Here is a 22930-nt window from a genome sequence, read left to right as displayed (position 1 = left end):
GTGATCAATTTCTTTTATTTCTTCCCCTTTTTGCAACAGTGCAGAGCTAATGCGCAGTTGTCTAATTATCTCTCTCTTTTGGTTCCTTTCGTTCCCAATGTGAGGTGCAGTGAAATTTGGAGCCTTTCTGAATATTGCCACCGGATCGTGAACCATGTAGAAAGATGAGTGTTCCTGATACCATACCCACCTTCCCCCCCCTTCCAGTACCATTAGATAGTCTCAGTGACAGGCTGACACATGTTGTGGGTGTAAAATGTGGCAAGAAAGATTGTTTATTTGAGAGTGCCTCAAAATGTCCATATGTCTATACTGAAAATGAAAAAGCTTGTGTTCCTTTAACTGTGTTTTCTAAGGGTGCACAGGGTAGGCTATAGTAGCTATATAGCAGGAGTTCTCATTCGTTTTCATGTCAAATCCCAAAAACAGATACACATTAGGGTCACGCAGCCCCATATGAAAAGATTTTCACAGTTTTAGTTCTACAAATGTTTCTTGGAGGCAGAAATAATCTCATTGGTGTTTCTCGGAGTCAGAAATAATCTCATTGGTTGAGTGAAACCCCAGTGGGCGGAGCCAATGAACCACAGTTTTTCTGGGTAAGTAACATTAGACTGAAGCCCAGTGAAAAAGGCAAGAGGTAAGAGAGGAGGAAGCTAATATTATGAAGCCTAGCACTCTGCTACTAACTGAAAAGATACATTCTAGCCATGCAAAGTTATGTAGGTTAGCTAGTTAGCCTAGCTGAGCTTTCAAATTCAAACTAGCCATACTAGCCTAGCTATCAAGGCAAGCTAGTTAGCTAGCCTGCTGACTTTCCAACATGAATGAAGGAATGAAAAAAAAAACTTATTGCCATTTCTGTTTCTTTTTTACATTTTGAGAAGAGTTTCTTCTTTGCCATTCCAGTTTGCCAGTTAGCTAACTTGGCTCTAAAAACTTCCGCTCATTGTAGTTTAGCTCAGCCAGTGAGATTATGCTTGTCCCACAGGGGAAGATTTTTGTTGTTGATTTAGCCTACTATTGAATTGAAGAACCATCTACACTATATGGGGAGATAACAGTGGTGAGAGTGAAACCTGTGGTTAGAATAACCATTCCTATGTTCTGTAATTGGAATAATTTGCAGTAAATTAGGCCTAAATGATAGTGAAATTAAACTATTCCTCCTCCCCTCAGGGACCCCCGGTCCGCCAAACCCCACTTTGAGAACCACTGTTCCAGCCTATAGAGTGCACTGGCTATGTGAGAGAATGTGAGAGGCTATGTGTGTGTGTGTGTGTGTGTGTGGGGGGGGGGGGGGGGGGGGGGGGGGGGGGGAAGAAGGATGGAGGAAGGGGGAGAGGTTGGGGGAACAGGGAGGGAAACGGGTCCCCTCCCGCCCTATAACCATGGAAGCTCTGGGATTGGATCCTATTGTTTACTTTGAATAATGACTATTCAGTAGATCTCAATAGAGAGCGGCTTTCCCTCCCAACCGACCAAATTAAAATTTGATCAGATCAGCCAAGGCCTGTATGCCAACACCAAACGCCAAAGAAAAAAAAAATCGCACCGCATCTTCAAAAAAAAAAAAGAAAATCCACATTAAGTTGGAAACTGCGGTGTCCTGTAGCCTATGGCACAATGGAAAAAGAGGTCTGACACATAAAGCAGGTCTAGTGTGGTTTGAATGGAATGGCTATGTGATCAGGTTCACTCTAAAATCCCAAGTTGACACATCAGCGCAGAATACTGTTTGCGTGCCAAATCCGATGACGGTCAGTGTTGGAATACAATCCATCAAATCAAATAAGAGTTTTAGCACACGCTTATATAAAAAAAAAAAAAACAAAAAAAAAACATAGCAAAGCAAAATCTGCATTGGATTTCTATCACATTTTGTCCCTAAAGCTGTGTTTGTGGGACTGAAACAAAGCATCCCCCCGCCCCCCCCCCCCCATATGAGCGACCGACGCTCCGACCACTTCATCCTCGGTGCGTCACGGAGGATCCTACTGATAAAAACCACAACCTGGACTTTCACACCATGCTCTATGCTATAAGCTGTATGTTTTTTTTTACCATTTCAACTGAAACAACTGCTTAATAGCGGCCACAGTGCGTATAAACCCAACACTTGGTTGGCATAACGGGACCACAGAAGCGTCCCCTGCATCAGCAGTTCAAATCTCCGCCAGCATCCATCTCTTATAACCTTTTGCCACATTCCTGAAAACAGTAACGCAGTCTATGTGGACCATTTTCATCAAATTCTTCTGTATCTTCAAACTGCCTTCAGACACAGCAGCCGAAACCAACCGGACCTGAGATAGTGCACTCTTCTATATTGCGCGGAGATTCTATTCAAAATTGTGGCAAAGGAACAGCGGCTCCTACTAAACTAGGAATAAAATAGCCTTACACTGGCTTCTGGGTTCACCCTTGACTGTATCTTTGGTTCGTTCTCACTCATCCGAGAGACAAAATCTCACTTCTAGGGTGAAACTTTGTTTAATTGTGCTGAATAATGCAGGACACCGGCTCCAACCTAACAGCGGTGTCCGGAGTCAGTGACAGGGATGCCGCCACTGGGATCAGAGGAGGATGCTGCACAATAATAAACACCCGAGTAGACAACACAGGCAGGAAAACATCAGGGCCGCTGCTATTTTGGCATTTGCTTGGCTATATGAACTCATCTTCTTTTATCCTAATAGATAATAATAAATTAAAAAAACTCAGCTTCTTACCTGCATAGCCAATGAATAGCAATACCCAGATGAGATCCCTTGTTTGAAGCATTGCAATGTTTCACAAAGATAGTCTCCTTGAAGAACAGACGCACTTTAAGCAGGCGGCGTTTCTCTACTGGGGGGGGGGGGAAATACAGAGATATCAGCCTTTCCAGAGATTCTGCTACCGGAGGGAATTTTGGTCCTTGTCGCTACCCGTGTTCGCAGCACAATGAGTGACAAGGAGCAGCCGTAGCACACACTCGCACACACGACGTACACACAGATACAACACGAATTACTCCGCCCGGTCCACACGCGCTCGCGCGCACGCACACACACATACACACACAGACTCTCTCTCACACACACACGGAGGGGGCGGGAAGAGATGGAGAGCCTACAGGAATGGGAACAAAGTAGTGCGCGGAGCTGCCGGTGTAGACGGCAGATGGTCACCGGGGAGTCTAATTCGGATTACAGGCTTACTAACTAGCTAACTAGCTAACTAACGGTTAGGCATGTGTGGTTTACAAACACCTGCAACAAGAGCAAGACATGCTCTCTGAGGACTTGGCAATAACTGAAAGTGTTTTACACAAAAAAAAGAAACACTAAACACTAACTACTAAACAAACTAAACAAACAAATAAATAAATAAAGGTTAATCGGTAAACAAACAAATGAATAAATAACTAGATAAATAAATAAAGTAATTAATTGAGGGGTTGTTTTTTTGGTTGTTCAAACCAAAAAGCAAAAAAATATAAAACTGAAGAAAACGAGTGTTTAATCTTTATTTTGCATTTATCCAAATGTAACTGAGATTTAAAATTTTCCATTTTTGATTTTGTATTAAAATATTAAAGCTGCTCCATGCAATTTTCGCTGACAGCCCCAAATGGTAGCGAGAGATAACTGTTTGAATTTTGAGGACTTCAATACCCAGAAATCCTGTAGGCTAACAGCACCTTTATTTCATTTTGTCATATAGGGCAAATGTCTCAATATTCTCTGTTGCAGCCCCACTTCATGATTTAGAATGATAAGATGCATATTTTTACATCAAATTCTTGCATAGGCAGCTTTAAACAAATAGGCATTACACATACCCTGGTTTATTCCATTCAGACAATGGGTATAAAACATTGAGCCAGTAGAGAAGATCAGTCTCATCATATGTTCATAAGGAGACAGTCAAATCCACGCCCTAATTAGTGCACTTCCCCTGAAAATAGGGCATCCTCTGCAGTGCGTTGCCAAAGTCCCCTTGAACTAAAAAGTGAACACTTTCACTCCCACACACTCAAAACACCCACAAGTAGACTAAAAAACAGACTCAAACAGATTCTTCACATGATTAGTTGTGTTGAGTCTGCCAACATCGAAGGGTGACTTCAGTAAGAAATCATTAAAACAGGTGCAAAAATAGACACTCTTTAAAAGAATCCCATCACATGTGAAAACTCATGTGAATTCAAAGCACATGGGCTTTTTGGACACATGTTGGTTTTCATATGTGAACACGTAGATTTTCCAATCCCATGTGAAAATGCAATTTTCACCTGTGAATTATGCCTTTACATGTGAAATTAAGTGAAAAAAAAAAATGTTCACATGTGGACAAATAGTCCACCTATATAAACTGAAATTTTTACATCTAAGTAAAAACTGTCACGTGATGATAGAATACAGCTTGAAAAAAAAAATTCACATATGAAAACTGTTGAACTGATATTATATATCCCCCAACATGTGTCCAAAAAGCACATATGCGTTGAATTCACATGCGGGTTTTCACATGTGGCTTTTTTGTATGGGATGTGCCATTTTCAGGTCCTAACCAACCAGTTTGGGACAACACACACTTGTCAGAATCAGATTTAGATTTATTGCCAGGTACATTTACACATATGAGGAATTTGATCTGGTGATGTTGGAGTGAAAGAAATAAAAATAGTAAATAAAATAATATATTAGCGAACAAATCAGAATACAGTGAAACTAAGTACAGAAGGAAATAAACAGTGGCAAGACACTAATGGCTCATGAAGGTGACTATGTTTAACTATTATAATAACTAGAAAAGGCTAAATTTTCTAAAGAAAATTTAAGTGTGCTTGCCGCCCTTGCAATGCCCCTGCCCTTAGACTTGGCGTTCACTAGCTTTGCTAAGCGGTGCAGCATTGCAATTGTTAGCATTTTGACAGACTAGACTCAGTAAACAGAGCCAGTTGCGTTCAAAGGCACTGGGAAACTTTTCTCATCACTGCACAGCAACATGTTTGGTATCGAACGAAACTACAGATTCCCAGCTTTCCAAGGATCCTAAACGCATCACAAAGTCGGCGCCGAGGCTGACAGAAAGCCCATGTGGGGAACTCATGGTCTCTGTCGCCATCTGCTGGCTGTGTCGAAGCACTGACATGAATGAGCTCGACCATTTCATTTCATGTCATTTTATACAGTAAGGTCAAGTTATAAAAAATGCTGTCATCACATTGAAATGGTTACTATGAGGCCATATTTCATCACACATGAATGCAATTGGGCTCTTTGGATTCACAAGAGTCTCAGCTTTGTAGCCATACCCAATTTCTACAATTCCATGACTGTTTAGGTACCACAGTGTGCAGAAATAGGGAAAGAAAAAAAGGCGAGAATAACATCTTTTCACTGCATGCAGAACACTGTGTCTTTAGTACCCTGGAGCTCATATACCCTATGTAGCTGAGATATGTCAGATATGGCTGTAAAGCTAAGACTCTTGCGGTTCTAATGAGCCATTCAGATATCTTGATGTGAGAGGTCAAGGGACCCGTTTGAAAATAGTCATGCCCATTTACCTTTGTCAAAAACTTCGCCGACTTTGGAGCTATGTTACATAACATGGCTGGTACCTACGTATTCGTCTGCATGTCTAGTTTCCGCTAATAAAAAAAGCTCCGCTCTAGCTTAAAAACTGAGCTCGTGAGAAGCTCAGTTAAGCATCGGCCGACGCGCAGAAACCACCATACTCTGTGTGTGTACCTTAGCTTCAGTTAGATTCAGCTACTGTGTGTGAGAAACCTGACGTACCTCCCGATCTCCGCAGCGCGGTCCGTCTGTCCCAAATGCATCAAGCCAGCCATTAAAAACTCCGCTGTAGACTTTTAATATACAGAATAAAAGTCCAAATACATCCATACTGATCTGATTCTACCTTAGCTTCAGCTACTGGGTGGGAGCCTCCCGATCTCCGCGGAGAAACAAGGACAAAACCAAACTTAAATTTCTGGCTCTGTGATCCTGTGATTGAGTCCACACGGTTCTCAGGTTCTCATCCTTTTACAATGGGTGTGTATTGCATCTAAAAATGCCATTTAATCATTCATATCTCAAAGAGCTTATGATGGATCTCTTAGAAAAGTAATAGCGCACGATTCCTCAATGAGCCGCGCATTTTGATGTTTAATATGTCTATGTACTGTAAAAACTGTAGGAGGAGATGCATCCTAAACTTTTGTCCATAAGAAGAATAAGAATAAAAAGAATAATAAGTATGCAAGATAGTAAGAGTGTGCTCTGCCTACGGCAAGCACACTAAATATGGCTGTTATACATATATACACTTATAAGAACTGTACATAAAGTGCCTGTGGCCTATGGTTTACAGCTAAATAAATATAGTATAGACATAGTATATAGTATAAAGTATAAAATATACATAAGTAAGAATGTTAAGTATAGTATAACATATGTTATAAAATATAGTATCAATAATTAAGGCAGTTAATTCTGCACAGAGTCCGCACAGACCACAGAGAGTGTGTGTGTGTGTGTGTGTGTGAGAGAGAGGGAGGGAGGGAGGGGGTTGGGGGTGCTTACTATGAGTCCATGGGGGGTGGCAGAGTCAGTGGGGGGCAGGGCGAGTGTTTGTGAGTCCCACTGCCATGGGGAAGAAACTGTTCTTATGGCGTGAGGTTTTGGTCTTGATAGACCTCAACCTTTTACCAGAGGGAAGGGGTTCAAACAGATGCTGTCCAGGGTGGGAGGGGTCTGCAATAAATCTTTCCTGCACGCCTCCTGGTCCTCGAGGCATACAGGTCCTGAAGAGATGGAAGACTGCAGGCGACGGTCTTCTCTGCAGACCGGATGATGTGCCGCAGCCTGCCCTTGTCCTTGGCGGTGGCCCCAGCAAACCACACTGTTTGTGTCAATAAAAAGGAAAGATTCAAGGACTTCAGGTATCCTCAAAAAACCACAGGTGCTCTTGGAGGCCAGAAATTGCAAGAAAGAAAGAAAGTAAATATTATGACCAAAAATATGTTCTTGTGGCATAAAAAAGTAATGTGGGTTTAAAAGCCTGTAATTGGAGAGGGATAATACATTAAAACACACATATTGGCCTATGCCTTCATCAGGGTGTTGGGAGTGGAGTTCAGACAATAAAATATACAAAATATAAAAAGGTATATAAAATATAGCTGCTAGCAGCAATGAACAGGGTACCACAGCATGTGACAAAGAATGCACCGAGTTCCTTGATTGCCCAGCAAGGCATTGTGGGTATTAGAGACTCATCATCACAACACAAGTTCAAATGGCTGTATTTTTCCTCAAATCTCAGCATATCAACATGTGGCTACATAGATGTCTTTAAAATGATGTTTCAGACCAACCTGTAGAATGTCAAGTGGATTGACTCATTTGTCATGATTTTAGAGTTAGTTGAATTTTTGGTGCCAATATATATATATATAAAAAAAACTATAGGTTAATAACTTGGCCATTTTTGGACCAGTCCCTTAAAGGCCCTGACACACCAAACCAACATCAAACCAGCAGCAACGAAGGCCGACTGTTGCGTCGCCTCACGTCGCCTGTGTCTGGTCCAAAAAGTTGCACTTGAACACACCGCAAAGACTACAGCCAACGGCCAACTAGCACGTACGTTCTGCGCCTGCGTGAGGGGAAATAACTCTCCATACCAGCAGGTGGCGGTAGTCTGTATTCGTCATTCAAAAAGGGAAACCGGAAGACCTAGGACTGAGGATATACAAACCGTAAACAAAGCAGCGTTTGCTTACCATTTTCACACCACTCACAGACGGTTTCGCTACTTCTAATCAAGAATATGCCAACGGTGCGGGACACACCACAAAAACTAGGGACACAGACGCTTACCGACGGCCCGACGTTGGCCGACGGCCGACCGTCGGCCTGGTGTGTCAGGGCCTTAAGGCCAATGACATGGAGCCACTGTATTCACACATTTGCATAATCTGCAGGTCTATTCTTTTTCTGTTTCTGGTCTGTTTTTTCCAGAACCGCTTGCGTCTGTGTGGCATGGAAATGCACTATTTTGACTTGTGTATAATTTGACTTGTGTATCCACAACAAAGAAACAGAAAATCAATATATCATAGGATCTCTTTATTTATTGTGCCAAATTTCAGTTTCTGGATTGAAACCAATGAATGAATGATGGGAGGCTATATTTGGCTTTTTTTTCCCACTGGGTTCGATTTCTCTGTAGCCCAGTTTGTTATCTGTCTTGTCAGGTCTGTGCCTATAACTGAATAGATAAAGTAACCTTTTTATTGTGCAAGGAGTTCAGTTTCTTGATTGAAGCCATTGACTGACGTGAAAAAAAATGTGAGGGGGGAGACCAGTTAAAATATTTAAAACTAGAAAATGTGCTTGGTAGAGCACAGACCTCCGCCATGTCTGACAACACCCCACAAGGAAGTTATGCACCTTTTGGTGATATGCCACACCCACCACCACACCCCGTTTCGGCCAATCGACATGAAAAGTTAATCAGACAAACACACAGACGCGGGTGAAAACATTACCTCCTTGACGGAGGTAATAAACCTACATTGTGATTGATGCATGGTTCACCCATAACTGAAGTAAAGAAGAAAAAATGCTGAAGAAAAACACCTCAAACAAACTAAAGTCAGGCTATCAGTAAATGCTGCTGGTGGACATCCATGACCTGAATGTGACGTAAACACCACAGAGCCAGTAGATACTGGCCTTTAGCTTTTCACAAACTAAGTAAAGGCTTACCCAATTAATGTACTTACCATTACTGTACCAAATTTCGTATCATTCTTTAAAGGTTTTTCAAAAAATCCGAAATGGGGGACTACCTCTGTGACTAACAGCGCGGTATTTTTTGGGCATTTGGGTAGAGAGAGGGTGAATGACAAGCGACAAAGGTTCTGGGCCGGATTTGAACCAAGGACAACATGATAACATGGTATGTGCCTTAGACCACTGATCCACCAGGACACCCAAAAGTGTCATCTCCAAGGAGAAACAAGGGACATGTTTCTACAGAAAAGGAGAATGGTCCAAGCCCTCATAAAGACCTCACTGAAGCTTTCAGTGCATTGATCCAATACATCTCTGTTTGAGGCGTTTCAATTTACCACCACCCCTGGTATCTGAAAGTATTGCCTCTATTCCTGAGACTTTGAGTGAACTGTTACATGTGCAGCCTCCAAGCACAATTTAGCCATCGGACTGTTCACATTACCCTTTTCTATGACGTAGTGGTGCTCTGATATCCTATCCCTGAGCCTCCATTTGGGGAGATCGATGTAGAAGCACCCACAAATGCATTTAAGCCTACAGAGACCATGGGTGGTGTTGCAGTTAATAAAGCTGTTGATGGGATATGTTTTGTTGTTGTGTACGTCCTTAAAGCAATATTCCACTTAGTTATAACATGGGGGTTATTTGGCACTTTACCGCCATGAAAACCAGAATATAAACTACTCACCAAGATTGGATGCAGCTGGACGAGTTTGTGGCATTCAGATTTTTACTTCCCATTCATTTGAATGAGGCCACGAAAATAGACTGAAAACTGATGTTTAACATTGGTGAACAGCAACAGATCCAACTGCTGTGATTTTCAATTGCCGTTTGATCATACTTTTTAGAACGTCATTTTGCCAAATAGCATTTTTATTGATAGAAGAGAGATAGTACCTGTTTGGGAGACCGGATCTACTTTTATTTTTAAATACTAATTTTTGTGTAAACCAAGAATAGAAATGCAAAATGATGAAGGACCCAGGGATGCTTTATTGTCTTAAAAGCAGGATCTGTTGTTGAATCTGTTCACCACCGTGTTCAATGTCAGTTTTCAGTCTATTTTCGTGGCTCATTCAAATGAATGGGAAGTAAAAATCGTCCAGCTGCATCTGATCTTGGTGAGTAGTTTATATTCTGGTTTTCATTGTGGTCAAGTGTCAAATAACCCCCATGTTAAAACTAAGTGGAATATTGCTTTAAAGGTATCAATTTTAACCATGTTGCCACTGTAGGAGTCACACTGCGAGCACCTTGGTTGATGGGTTGCTATATTTTGATTGTGCAAGAGGCTCCAATTGCATCTATGTAGTGGTCTGCAGCTACAAAATAAACAGGTAAATAAACAGGTAAATCATGTTTTTGCTGTTCTGGTACTGCATGTCATAATGTTACATTGTTTAAGGAGTTAACACCATTAGCTCTACTGCTAATTACGTAGCATTAATAGAAAAGAAAATGAAAAAACTCAATAAAATTAAATTCAAAATTTCCAGTGACCCCAACAATGGGTGCAACTGTTCTCCAATCATTGTTTTTGAGACGTTTAGTCCTGTGTCTTTCAAATAAAAGTTGTAGAGAACTGGTAAGCTTTGAATGGCTGGAATCAACTTCTCATCCATTTTGCACTTGCCAGGCAGAACTGCTGTTCATGAAACAAAATCACATCAATAGGGAAACAAGGCAGCACACTGTTGACGGCAATGACTGCAAAAAGTTCAGCTGTAGCGACAAGCTTGTTGATCGTCCACACATCGGCCAAGTTTTCCTGGTCACTCAACTCTATAGGAAATGAATGGACTTCCAGGGCCTCATGTATAAAAGTCTGCATAGATTTCACACTGAAAGGTTATGTGCGCACAAAAGAGGAAAAGTACATACGAACAAAAATAATCAGATTTATAAAAACACGCGTACGCACACCGGCACGCAATTTTCCCTTTATAAATCAGAATCAACTTGAAATGTTGCGCAAGTGCACGAGCCTCATACTCTGCCCCTTAACACAATTATGATTATGATATGCATGTAAATGTGCTTGTCATTCCATTCTCTGTGTGACAAAATGGCAAAGCTGGAAAAGAGAATTTTCCCCAGTAGCCTCTGTTCGGCCATCACCAACCAAAACAACGTTTGTTGAGTGGCAAAATGTCACAGCGGCAGTTAATGCTGCATGTTCCGAGAGCCGGACCCTTTATAAAACTAAAAAAAAAAAAAAAATGTCCGATATAAAGGTTGACGCCAAGTAGCACAATGCTGCGCAGCGACAGTGTCACTGTCAGAGCCACCGGCGGGCCGAGGGGACGCCGGAGCTCTCTCTCCTCTTGATGAACGTTTCACCTTGATAACGGGGGAAACCCTGCTTAGTGGTATTGTGCCAGAAAAACAGAGTGACACTGACATGACATTAGAGGAAGATGAGATGCTGCGACTGACCCAGATATCCTAAATGTGCCCTTTGTTTTTGGAAAGAGTGAACATAACCACGCATTCAACATTTCATTCATTTGATTTGAATAAAAAAAAACTCGAGACAGATTTAAGAACAGAAGTTCTTTATTCTCATTTTCTGACAGGGGATCAGTCAGTGGGTGCGGCCAGTGGTGAAGAAGTGGCTGAAGAGGATGGCTTGCATGGTGGCTGATGGCTTACTGGGTTAAATAGTACTGATGAATGCGCATTATCTGAAAAATGCATACAACCACTGCAATGTACCACCCAGACAACAGAAGAGAAATTTCCATGTTGTATTTCAAGACGTAGAAAATGCATTTGACTCAGTAACAAACAGCCTGATTTGGGTAACATTCAATTTCTTTAGAGTACAACATGTCTTCAAAAATCTGGTTAAAGCATATTTCAAGGCCATACAAATCTGCTTCACAATACTGCAATTTACCACAGCATGGCAGCACCTGGAAATTGGTATCATGGCAGGGTGCACAATCTCCCCTCTAGCATTCAGTATGTCAATGCAGGTAATCATTAGAACATCAAATGTGGCTTTGGGTCGGGAAAGGCAGCATGGAGGAATTTGCTTCTCACCTGTCAGGGTGAGATATGTGACGATATGGTGACAATTGAACCAAAAATTTAAAAATGAAAAAACATGATGAAAACGTAAAAAGAATATAGTAAAACCTTCAAAATCAGGACACATCTCAATGGTCATGGGGAGAATGTCAGACAAAAGATTATACTGTATATTGTATATTGACAAAGAGAAAGTTCCAACAATATGGAAGATGGTATGACTCAAACCTCACGGCGAAAGAGCAGATTCAGGGGTGAAGATAGGATGAGAGAAGAGGTGAATGTTACCAAGAAAGCTAAAGTTGTGGAGTCTACAGTTTGGTCTGATGCCCCAGCTGATGATAAGTTACTCAGGGAGCTAGGGATTTGTGGTCAGGGATTACGGCAGGCCACAAAGGCAGCTTCTGAAGCATCCAGAAAGAGAACCCAGAGGCTCTGGCTGAAAAGAAAGAACACAAGTTGGGGTTCAAAGTATGGAAATGCATCTCATGACTAAGATGCGACATGTATCATTTTGTTTGATAAATCTGACCCGGTGGCACACAATGTACAGTGCCATGTAGAGGCTGCCAGTCTTCTCGCCGATGGTCTCATTTGTTTAAGGTAATGATTTATTGATGTTAAAATGTGACACATAGCACCTTTAAGTCACATATGATGGCATAGCTAGGAAAGAAGACGTGGGAAGTCATAAACCATTGCAACCACAATTAACAAACCACAACTACAATGCAATGTAAACATTACAGGTAAAATTGTATGCAATATGAACTTGAACACCTTTGAAATATCAAATAGGACCCTACTAAAGTAGTTTCTTGGTTTAACAAGATAGTTTCCATTTTCCATAAATTAAGAAAACATTTGTTCCCATGCAAGATAAGAAAGCACTCAGTCAGTATTTGTATTTCTACATTGTCACTTGATTTATACAAAATAACTCTTGTTGGTATTCAGTAATTGAAATTTCCACTTTCATCCCCAAGTAAGAGTCAATGCACAACCCTTTTTAGGGTCCGCAGGTGTTTACAAATTCCAGCTGTAACTGAACTAGGCTGCTGAAAATGAAGAGGCATTTTGAGAATAACATTATTGATAGTTTCTCTCAGAATTTTGACAATGTTTTTTGTCCAGGAGCTGCAGAATTTTTTTCTGCACAGATAGGATAAGAGAAGGAGGCAAGTGTCTTATGATGGAGAGGATGAAAACATTCATGGGGCCTTCAATGCTGCTGACTAATGTAAGAAAAATCTTCAAGAGAGGTAAGGCATCTGTGCCAGGTTTGAATAGCCGACATACGGAGGTATAAATGCACTTCAGACAGGTTGTAAGCCCCTTTTAGCTTGTAGCTCCTCAGGTGATCAGTGTTAGCAATGCCTTTTTAGAAACTCTATCTCGGTGTTTCAATCTTAAAAGGGCACCTAGGACAAAAGGGCAACAGCATTTGCTCCCCACCCCATCCCTATCACTAGTAGTGTCAGTGGCCAGAATTCACTGGGGATCCGGGGCATACTCCACAGGATTATTTTTTTTCAAAATTCTTCATTGTAATGCATTTTTTTGGTATTGCATGTTGTCTTCACTTTATTACCAATTTATCTAGCTTAGTGGCACCTCTATTAGGATACAGATGAGTTTTTTGTTTTGTTTTTTATGGTCATATGACGACCATAATGTCCTAATTCATGTCCACTTCAAGTGGTTTGAGACTATGTATTTAATGTATATCTTGTATATTATATTTTTTGTATATATTGCGATGTGATTTTATGTGATTTTTTCCTCCATAAATGAAGGTAAGCATTATTGCTGCCATAAACATTCCAACATACCAACATATTAATACACGTATGACCATAAAAGATCCTGGAAAACCAATATTTTATTATAATTCAGAATCAACACAAACAGGCAGACAGTTACATCTTAATCATTCTATTCTCTGAGCTTCTCCACATTTTTAAACTAAAATTAAGGTTTGTGAACCCAAAAAAATGAGTTTGACCAGACCGGCCTTGAAATCAGGTAAGTTGAAATCTTGATGACTCCCGTCTGGCAAATAAAGAACGTACGAGTAGATCCTTCAAACTCTTGTTTTTCCGTAGAGCAGTTATTACTCTGTGGTCGTCTAAAACCGGAAAAAACAATTGTGTGTTTGAAAATTGTTTTTAATTTGCTGATGGAATTTTTGTGAAAAGGTGGTGACCAGGGGGAGGAGTCTCGTTGGAACAGCAGGAGCCGAAACAGGTATGTTCCCCCACTGGTGCAAAGCTGTATTCAACTGAAAATTGTTTTGAACCGTTATCTCAGCTGAGTGAGTGGGAGCGAGAGCACCCAGCGTAGTTGTTTTAATTCTCCTAAGAAACCTTTTGGATTCGATATCACGGACAAAACTGTCTAACTGCAGAAGCATGGCGCAAACATTCTGCTGTAATTCACCTACACCATGTAGGCCAGATAGCTTAATCCCATATTCAATGTTAAATAGGCCTATACCCTTAGATAAACAGCCAACATGAAACAAACGTTTCCTTGTCTGAACAATCATCCAATCACCTGGAAGCCCATGGTATATAAACTGGAGCAGAATTTAGAACTGTTTTGGAAGTAGAAGAATCGGATTGCAAACAAAAAACATTAATCCTGTCATTGTAAGGGAATTGATGGACTTTGAAGTCCATAACAGATTTCCTCAGGGAATCGCAAAGCAGCAAAAATACATGATTAAAAGAAGAGCTACAAACTTTACAATAAAGAGTAAGAGCTACAATATCCTGTAAATTCTAGTGTTAGCCCAATTTGTGCTCAATACTTCATGAGCTGCACCCTCACCAGATGGAGAGCTGCACTACATCTGCCGGAGGAAGCAGAACAAAAAGGAGCACCTTGCTGAGGTGGTTCTCACTGCAAAGGAGGCAGATGCAGTTTTTCAGGAATTCCATTCAAGTCATTGTGGGGCAGACTGGTGTGGAGAAAACCCATCATGCTATTATCAGCTGTTATTACTGGCCTGGCATGGAAGCTGACATCCGCAAATGGGTAAGTTAACAGGGGAATTCAATTTTCCCCAAATTTTCACATGTACAAAATGAAACCTAGTAGAATGGAATTTGTATTTGGGATTATGACAAACTGTATGAAGTTAAATCTTACATTTTAGCATAATTTAAACTGCCCTCATTAATGTGCCAATATGTGATATTCCCACTTTTTTGATTACCACTATACAGTCATGCGTGTAAGGAAGCACAAGGCCTATGATGTTCATTAATTTGTGGGCATTCTTTTTTTTCAGATTGTTCAATGCCCAGATTGCCAGTCCAAGTGTTTCACAAAATGGCCTATACCCTCTAAAAAGTAAGTCAGCAGAGGAGGTTACCACTCTGCGGTGAGGTTATCACTCACCGCATTCTTGATTTTATGTACAAATTTGGTGCACCTCAAAGACTGCTTACAGACCAGGGGAATAGTTTAAATAAACAACGTTCATCATATCCTGGTAAGACACATCCACACAGACTTTTTTTTTTTTTTTTTACAATAATGAACAAATGGAAGGTGAACTGTCAACTCTGTGAAAGGCTGGGCATCCAGAGGAGCTTCTGTTCACCCTACCATCCACAAACAAATTGTGGAAACCTTGTGGAAAAGCTTAATGGCACCATCCCAAGGTAAGTAAAACCTTTTAGCTGGCGCTACTAGCAGCCAACTAGTTAGGTTGGGGTGCTGGTCATAAACATGTGAAAAATGGTCCGCTGATGCTCTGAGGAAGACACAGTCGAAACGCGTAAGCATTGCTCTGCAAAATAAATAGATCTACAAGTGGTGGACCATCTTGTTGGGAGTTGCGGACCATTTTTCACATGTAAGTAAAATCTTGTTCAAATCTACACCTAAAATCATCGTCATTTTGCAATATCCAATGATCTAAATTAATGTTTATGTATGGAATATTTCAGGTCTCTCAACAAGCTAGCCAGAGATCACCCCAAGAAGTGGGACCGGTATCTTGCCCCAGTCATGTTCGGTCTCCGAACCAAGAAGCAGCTGACTATGAAATATGTTTGGCAGGGAGGAAAGATACCCGTCTGAGATGCCAATGGAGTATGCAGTAAGAGACTCTCATTGTTTTGGTCATGGTCATTTGGCTAACTTAATTTATTAAAATTAGTATTTTTGTACTTATAGATCTCAACAGAAAAGGTTGAGACATTGGCTAAGAAGGAGGTGGTTTTTGAGGGCCTCAGATACCAACAAAAAACATACGCTGAGGTGAAGGCCAATGTCAAAAAGTCCCAGAAAAAGATAAGGAAAAGAAAGGAGGAAACAGGTCAGGAAGACAACTTTAAGCCTGGGGACATTGTTCTAAGAAAGAACATAAGGGAACAGCAGTGAAAGGGAGGCAAAAGTGACATGCTGGAACCATTCACTGTTGTGAGCCTTGAATGGAAAACGGCAACCCTGAGAGGCTCTTCAAAGGCAACGACAGCAAATATCGACCAAACTGACACATTTCAGGAGGATTCCAGCAAAGCTGAGAAGATTTGAAGGGTCCTCTCCTATTGTCTTCTATTATCTTCTCTGCAGATCCTCAGACCCTTGCCCCTGAGAAGGAATTGGAGAGTGAGGTATTGAGTATTTATTGAAGCTTTACTTAGCCTTACTTCATATTTTGACTAATTGAATTATAAATGACAGAAAGTTACAGTTAATAATTTTATGTGCAGATCTTGAATGCCTACTTCACATGGCTGGCAAGAGGCAGCAGTGCGAGGGTCCATGTTATTGACACATTTGAAATGACAGCGATATTGAACGGCACTTCCAGTATGAGAAAGGTGAGGATCATCACACTGCTCCTAGTAAAAGATATTATTTGGAATGTGTAATCCATTTTTACTACTGGAATGATTGCTTGTAGATTGAGGTAACAGAATATGATGCCCTCATTGGAGCGGTCTGCAAAGACAGACACTGGACTCTAGTAGTAAGTGCACTTTTGTTCAAATGTAAACAACTATATTTACCACACCTCCATGCATCATGCACATTTAAGGACCCAACTATTCGTTGTTGTTAAAGGCTATGTATCCAAAAGAAAGAAGGGCCATTTTTGTGGACGCATTTGGAGCCACCAGCGACCAAATAAACAAGAGATTCAACAAGGTAAGCAAATCTAAGATACTACTTCTGAAGTGCATTTGATTTTATTGGTTTTCAAATGGCATCAATGGATGATTGCATTGGTTAAATAAGACTACATATAAAACACATTTCTAGGTACATGAACATTCAATAATCCCTCTGTCTTCATGGTGTAGGGTCTTCATGAGGAGGAAGAATATGTTATTATTGCCATTATTGTCATTGAATAAAATGTCCAAATCTGTTATAATTTCATTTCTTTCAGATTGAATGTACAACATGTGGCCGCTGGTATCACTGGGTCTGTGTGGGAAGGCCTCCAGTTGATGAGGACTATCTGTGTCCTGCATGCCCTGCTCCGCAGCATATCAAAATTGTATAATAGCCTAGGTAAATGTCATTCTTTGCTGTATGCACCTAACAAATGTTGCCCTCAAGAGTGGGTTACTGTATGATTTGCACATTTTCCTTTTCAGATCCTTGGTTGCATCATCTGGGTCTTTTTTTTAAATTTATTTATTTATTTAAAAAATATATGTTTTTTTTTAATGTTGACTGGCTATAAATACGTTTTGTAACAAGATGTTTCTTTTTGGCCTAGATGGTCTGGGTGAATTACTGCAGGTCATTTATACACTGCTTCAGAAATATATTGTCTGTGATATCGAATCCTGTCCGAATTTTATTTATAATATATAATTTTTTTTTTTTTTTGGGAACATTCAAAATGTGGTCACAAGTTAATCTGGCTGTTTTGTTCAGACAACAAAACATTTTTATGTGTATATGTAACACCGGTCTTCTCCTGTCAGGATACCCATAACAACCTTGATGGTATGTAAACCCATAGCTGTATTGATACTGGTATGGCTATCTATGTCAATAGTAAATAAATAGGCTTGGCTGGGGAGTGGCACGGGCCAGATCTTGTCCAGAAAATCATAAGTGTCTTTAAGATAGCTAGGATGCGTGTTTGAGACGTGTCCCAGAAAGTAATCAATGTATTGTGATACATTATATGTGGCACTGCTGCAATCGGAGACGATGGGTCTGCCGGGGGGCACGTGATGGAGTACTGTCCATGTCTCAGGCTGTTTCTGGCAGCAAATAGAATGACCTAGGGTGGAGGTCATTCAGACCATACAGATAATCTCTTTGTTTATATTTGCAGGAATATATTTTTTTCTCGTGAAGAGATTTAATTATGAGTCTGATTTGTGTCTGTACCTGTGGCTGTATGCTCTCGGGTGGGTTTGTAGTATTTGGTGTTAGCCAATTGTCTGTTGGCTTCCAGTGCATATTGTAGTATATCCATTATGACTATTTTTGAACCTTTATCTGCCGGTTTTATTATGATATTAAGATGTTTCATAGTTGTCTGATGGCCTGTCGTTCAACTATTGTTAGATTATCTGTACGGTCCGAAGGCCCACAATATCGAGCCAGGATCTCCAAAACGCCAAACGATGTTGGGATCATCCTTGAAAGTTGGGGTTAGTAACGGCCATGTTGTTCAGATTCATTCAGGACTTGAACCTGAGCTACACTACCAAGCTCAAATACACATTTGAGGTGCTTCAAAAGATTTTCAACGAACTGTATGGAACCATGCTCTCAAACAAGGCACAATACCTCAAGGCTAAACTTTATCAGTAAGACCTCAAGTGCTGTGAGTCGCTAAAAATGTTTTAATAATATGCTCTTGATACACCCTTACAGTTCTGCTGAGTACATGGCATGAGTTTACTGGACTATTTGTATCTTTGGACATAGAAATACTTTGGTCTCATGAGCTTGGACTTGGTTCTCAAATAGCTGAACACTTGCACAAACAAACATATGAAAGTGGTATTTTTCTATGTCAAATTCTTCAAATCCTTGTGAAGCAAGTCAAAAACAATTCTGCTCTTAATTCATTTGAACATTTGTTTAAGTGTAAGACATGCTTGAATTTGTTTGAACCGTGTGCTGATTACATATGCTTTTGGACTTTGTTGTGGATTTGAGGACACAGCCTTCTGGATAGATGTTTTTTTAGGGCTGCAAATGTTAATTGTCCTTTGTCGTTGCAGCATGCCATTCCTTACACATCACAAAGACACTTTGCATTTTGGTTGTAGTTATTTAAGTCAATAGGATGGAACCACTCTCCGCAATTTCTTTTATGTACATTTAATGTCATTTAGAACAGTAAGATGAAGACCAATTCACACAATTAAAATCAAAATGTTTCAGTGTTCATAAAACGACACGAGTTATGTTAGACTAACATGATCAAATCACATTCATCTTACACCATCAAATTAAATTGGATTTAGCTGATCTGTATGTGTTCAAACAACACAGTTATATTGAGTAGATATGAAACAAGGAGAAAACATTGAAATGCCTTCATTAAAATTGTGTGGAACCACTGACCACAATTCAATTAAGTAAATCCAAAGGATTCTTTTTTCCAGTGATGTTTCCTGAATTTGACTTGGGATTTTCTTACTTTTTTCTTCTTAAGAAGAAGAAAATTAAGAGAGAAATCAGAAAACGTTCATGCATGAGGCCCAGTGAGTTAGAAAAGATGACTAAGAGGACTGTGCAAGTACCCAGGGGAACATTCTCCAGATTCTGATTTTCTAATTATTTTTCACTCTTAGAGAAAATGAACCTCAAATGTAAAAAACCATTTAAGATGAAGATGAGTGAATTCTTAACATGTATGTTGCTTTTTAAATTAAGCATTCAGTGTCACGGCTACATGGTATTCGCCAATGTTTAGTCAAGTGAGCCATGAGGACTCCCCAGTGACTTAAAGGTTTGCCTGAAGTGAGGCAAGCGAGGCATCCCAAATACCAATTAAGCCGGATATTTGCCGGATATTTGGCTTTCTTTCCTTTGCTGTTTCTTGAATACAAGATCCCATATAGGTTGCATGCCTTGGGATCTTATTTTTGTACCACATATCCATGTGGTCCAGATCGTAATTGAAATAATGAGATTTTATGCAGTTTGTTGCTGTTCACATGGATTAGAAAACATTGGATTTGTGTGACGTGAGAATTGGGACACTTTCAGCTGCAATGTGAACGTAGCCTTAGGCTTATATTTAGTCCCCAAAGTCTCCCCAAATATTTTCCAACCTCACCATCAATCTCAAGAACAATAGGGTAATAGAATTGCGTAACAGAATGACATTTTTGCTAGGCGAGGGTTAGGGACTTTGATTTTAAAGAATGTGTTGATATGTGCTGCGTTGCACAGCACGCTCAGAGAAAACAGAGAGAAAATAGAACCCAGAGAGGAAGCCCAAAGCTTCAGCATGCTTGCTGAAGCCTTTAAAAGTCAGCATCAATTAACTTCTAGGTGTGCTGAAGAGAGGAGCAAGTCATTGTAGCTGTGATGGCAGATGTTGCCGAGGCTTTCCAAATCATCAACAGCTGACTCAAATACAGCTTCCTCCTTCTCCTGGTGAAAGACCTCCAGTGATGGTGTGTCCCATCTTAAGCCAGGCCCCATGATGGGCTTTGACATCAGTTTGCCTCACTTTCATCTCAGTATCCTTTTTTGCATAAAGCCCCTTCATCCACCTTCAGCCTGAAGGGCCTCCAGCGTCTGGAGGAGGATATAGAGTTCACATACCTGGTTTGTAGTGTCTCCTCTACTTTGCTGGACAAGATGACTTGTATCTAACTGTCCAAAGATATATTTCCTGAAGATTGCTGTTTTTTTCCCCGGTGCCCTGCCTTTCTCTGTGTTGCTTGCAGCTTTGCTAAACCCCTATAATAAAACTCCAGGATAACAGAGTATCCTTTTGTCTTTTATGGTCGTAGTGTGAGCAGAAAATAGACGTACAAAAATGTACTAATAGGTCCATAATGCCAGATGAAATACATCTTCTACTAATAAGTACTGACAACTAACAATAATGATAGAATGCAGAAAGGGGTCCATGACAGTCTAAATTTTCCAGTCAAAGTTTTACTGCCACCGTATTTTTTTTCCCTACTTCATCTTCTTTTAAGAGAGAACTGTGGGGGTGTGTGCATGTGCATTTGTGTGTGTGTGTGGGTGAGGAGTGAAGGGTGGGGTAGGGGTTGACACCAGTTAGGATATTGACCCTAGTTTAGGGTACAGGGGGGGTTAAAAATAAGATTATGCTACCAACAAAATATACCGGCATACTAATAAAACCAATATACTAGTAAACATACTAATAACAAACGGGAAGGTTGGGAATGAGGTTATGCCACCAAACCAACATATAAACTAGACTGTAATAAACCTTAATATCAGGGTTTAGGCTAACTTGGCAAAGCAGAGTAGCATTTTGCTGCCACCACCTTTAAACCGGTGTGGTCCAGGGTCTGAGGTCTGAGGTTACATCCAAGACACAACCACGGTATAGAAAAATACAATGCTTTATTAGAAATTCATAAATTACAGTAGTAGGCCAAATTGCATGGACCACCATGAGAGATGACACCGGCCCCCAAACTACACCCGGCACCAGCTAGATGCATGACCCAGTTATCCACTACACACAAGAAGAATCAGTGCTTAAGGCATATAGGCCTATTTTCACTACAAACGGGCATACACTGCAAGCAACCGTGAATGGCCTCTACAGCTTTAAGCTGGCAGGCAGAGACCTTTAATGACATGCAACACACGTGATTCAGAGCACACAGGGATCAACTAGATCTTCAGACTAAGGGCTGGGTGGTCAGCTACCTGAAAGTCCCACCCCAGCTATCCATCCACCTCCCACCTGCTGTAATCTTATTTAAAAACTTAACAAAATACAACAGACAAGACTCTAAATGAAGATGCAAGAGTAAATTTAAAACTAAACGCTACTTAAGTCCCCCCGGCTGACAAGAGCCTCCCCTGGGGTCTGAGCTTTGGCGCTGGTCCGACCTGGCTCACCCAGCGCTGGACTGGAAGCACCCGGGCACACAGGGAGCCTCCACACCAAACTAGGGAGCGGCGGGGCACTCCTAAAATCCCCGGCCTGACTACGCTTCTCCTACCACTGGAACATCTCCCCCTAAACTTTCTATCTTCGCTGCCGGCAGCCCTAACCGGCTGCGAACGGCACCTACCCCCCGAGTGCAAAGCTGAGCATGGCTGGGTCAAACAAACCCTGTGGCGTCCACCAAGCACCACTCCCTAGAGCTCTCCCCTGGGCACCCGGCTTTATCAGTTTCCCCAGAGTCATTGACAGCGCCCGCAATCAAATGCAGGTGAGCTCAATCAGTCTGACTGTCAGTAAATTTCAACCAAGCAACAAAGTCCATGGCTGATAAAAGAACGACAGGATGGAGGACGGAAAGAAGCCCTGGAAGTTTCCTCGCCAACCTCAAAATATCGAGGATGCATCGGGATGGTGACTTGACCGACGAGAATGAATTGAAAGCCCCAAGATTCATTGCGACAACGGCAAGCAGCGCTGTAGTCTGCAGTACAGAGCTGGTTAACAGCTGGGAAAATTATCAGCTGTGTATCTTAATTAATCACGCGCATGACGTGAAGCACACAGTCCATCTCAAATTGCAAGGAAGCTTCTCTGTGCTTACTTTCATGAGAAGATCATTCTCCCCAAGACGACTTGGGAAGAACGTTCTCCACAAGGACGCAAGTATCGATTTCGCGTTCTTGGTTTTGATAATCAGTCCATGTACCCCGCATACTCACTACACTACTAACAAAGAATATTCCAGCAAACACCACTAGCAAGTGATATATTAGCAAACATGCCACAAGCAAATACATGCTAACAACATCCTGCCATAGATGTGACGGACCGTTTCAAATGCTGACAAACCAAACAAAATACACCAGCAAACCAAACTAAAGGAAAAATATTTCCTTTTCTGTAACACTCAAGATTACCTACTTCAGCGACTTTGTGCTGCAATCAGTATGCTTCCTCCTCATCCAGAGCCACTCATTGGCTT

Source organism: Centroberyx gerrardi, chromosome 11 (genome assembly GCF_048128805.1).
Source record: "Centroberyx gerrardi isolate f3 chromosome 11, fCenGer3.hap1.cur.20231027, whole genome shotgun sequence".
NCBI lineage: Eukaryota > Metazoa > Chordata > Actinopteri > Beryciformes > Berycidae > Centroberyx > Centroberyx gerrardi.
The sequence above is the reverse complement of the archived record's forward strand: the minus strand, read 5'-3'. Positions refer to the sequence as shown.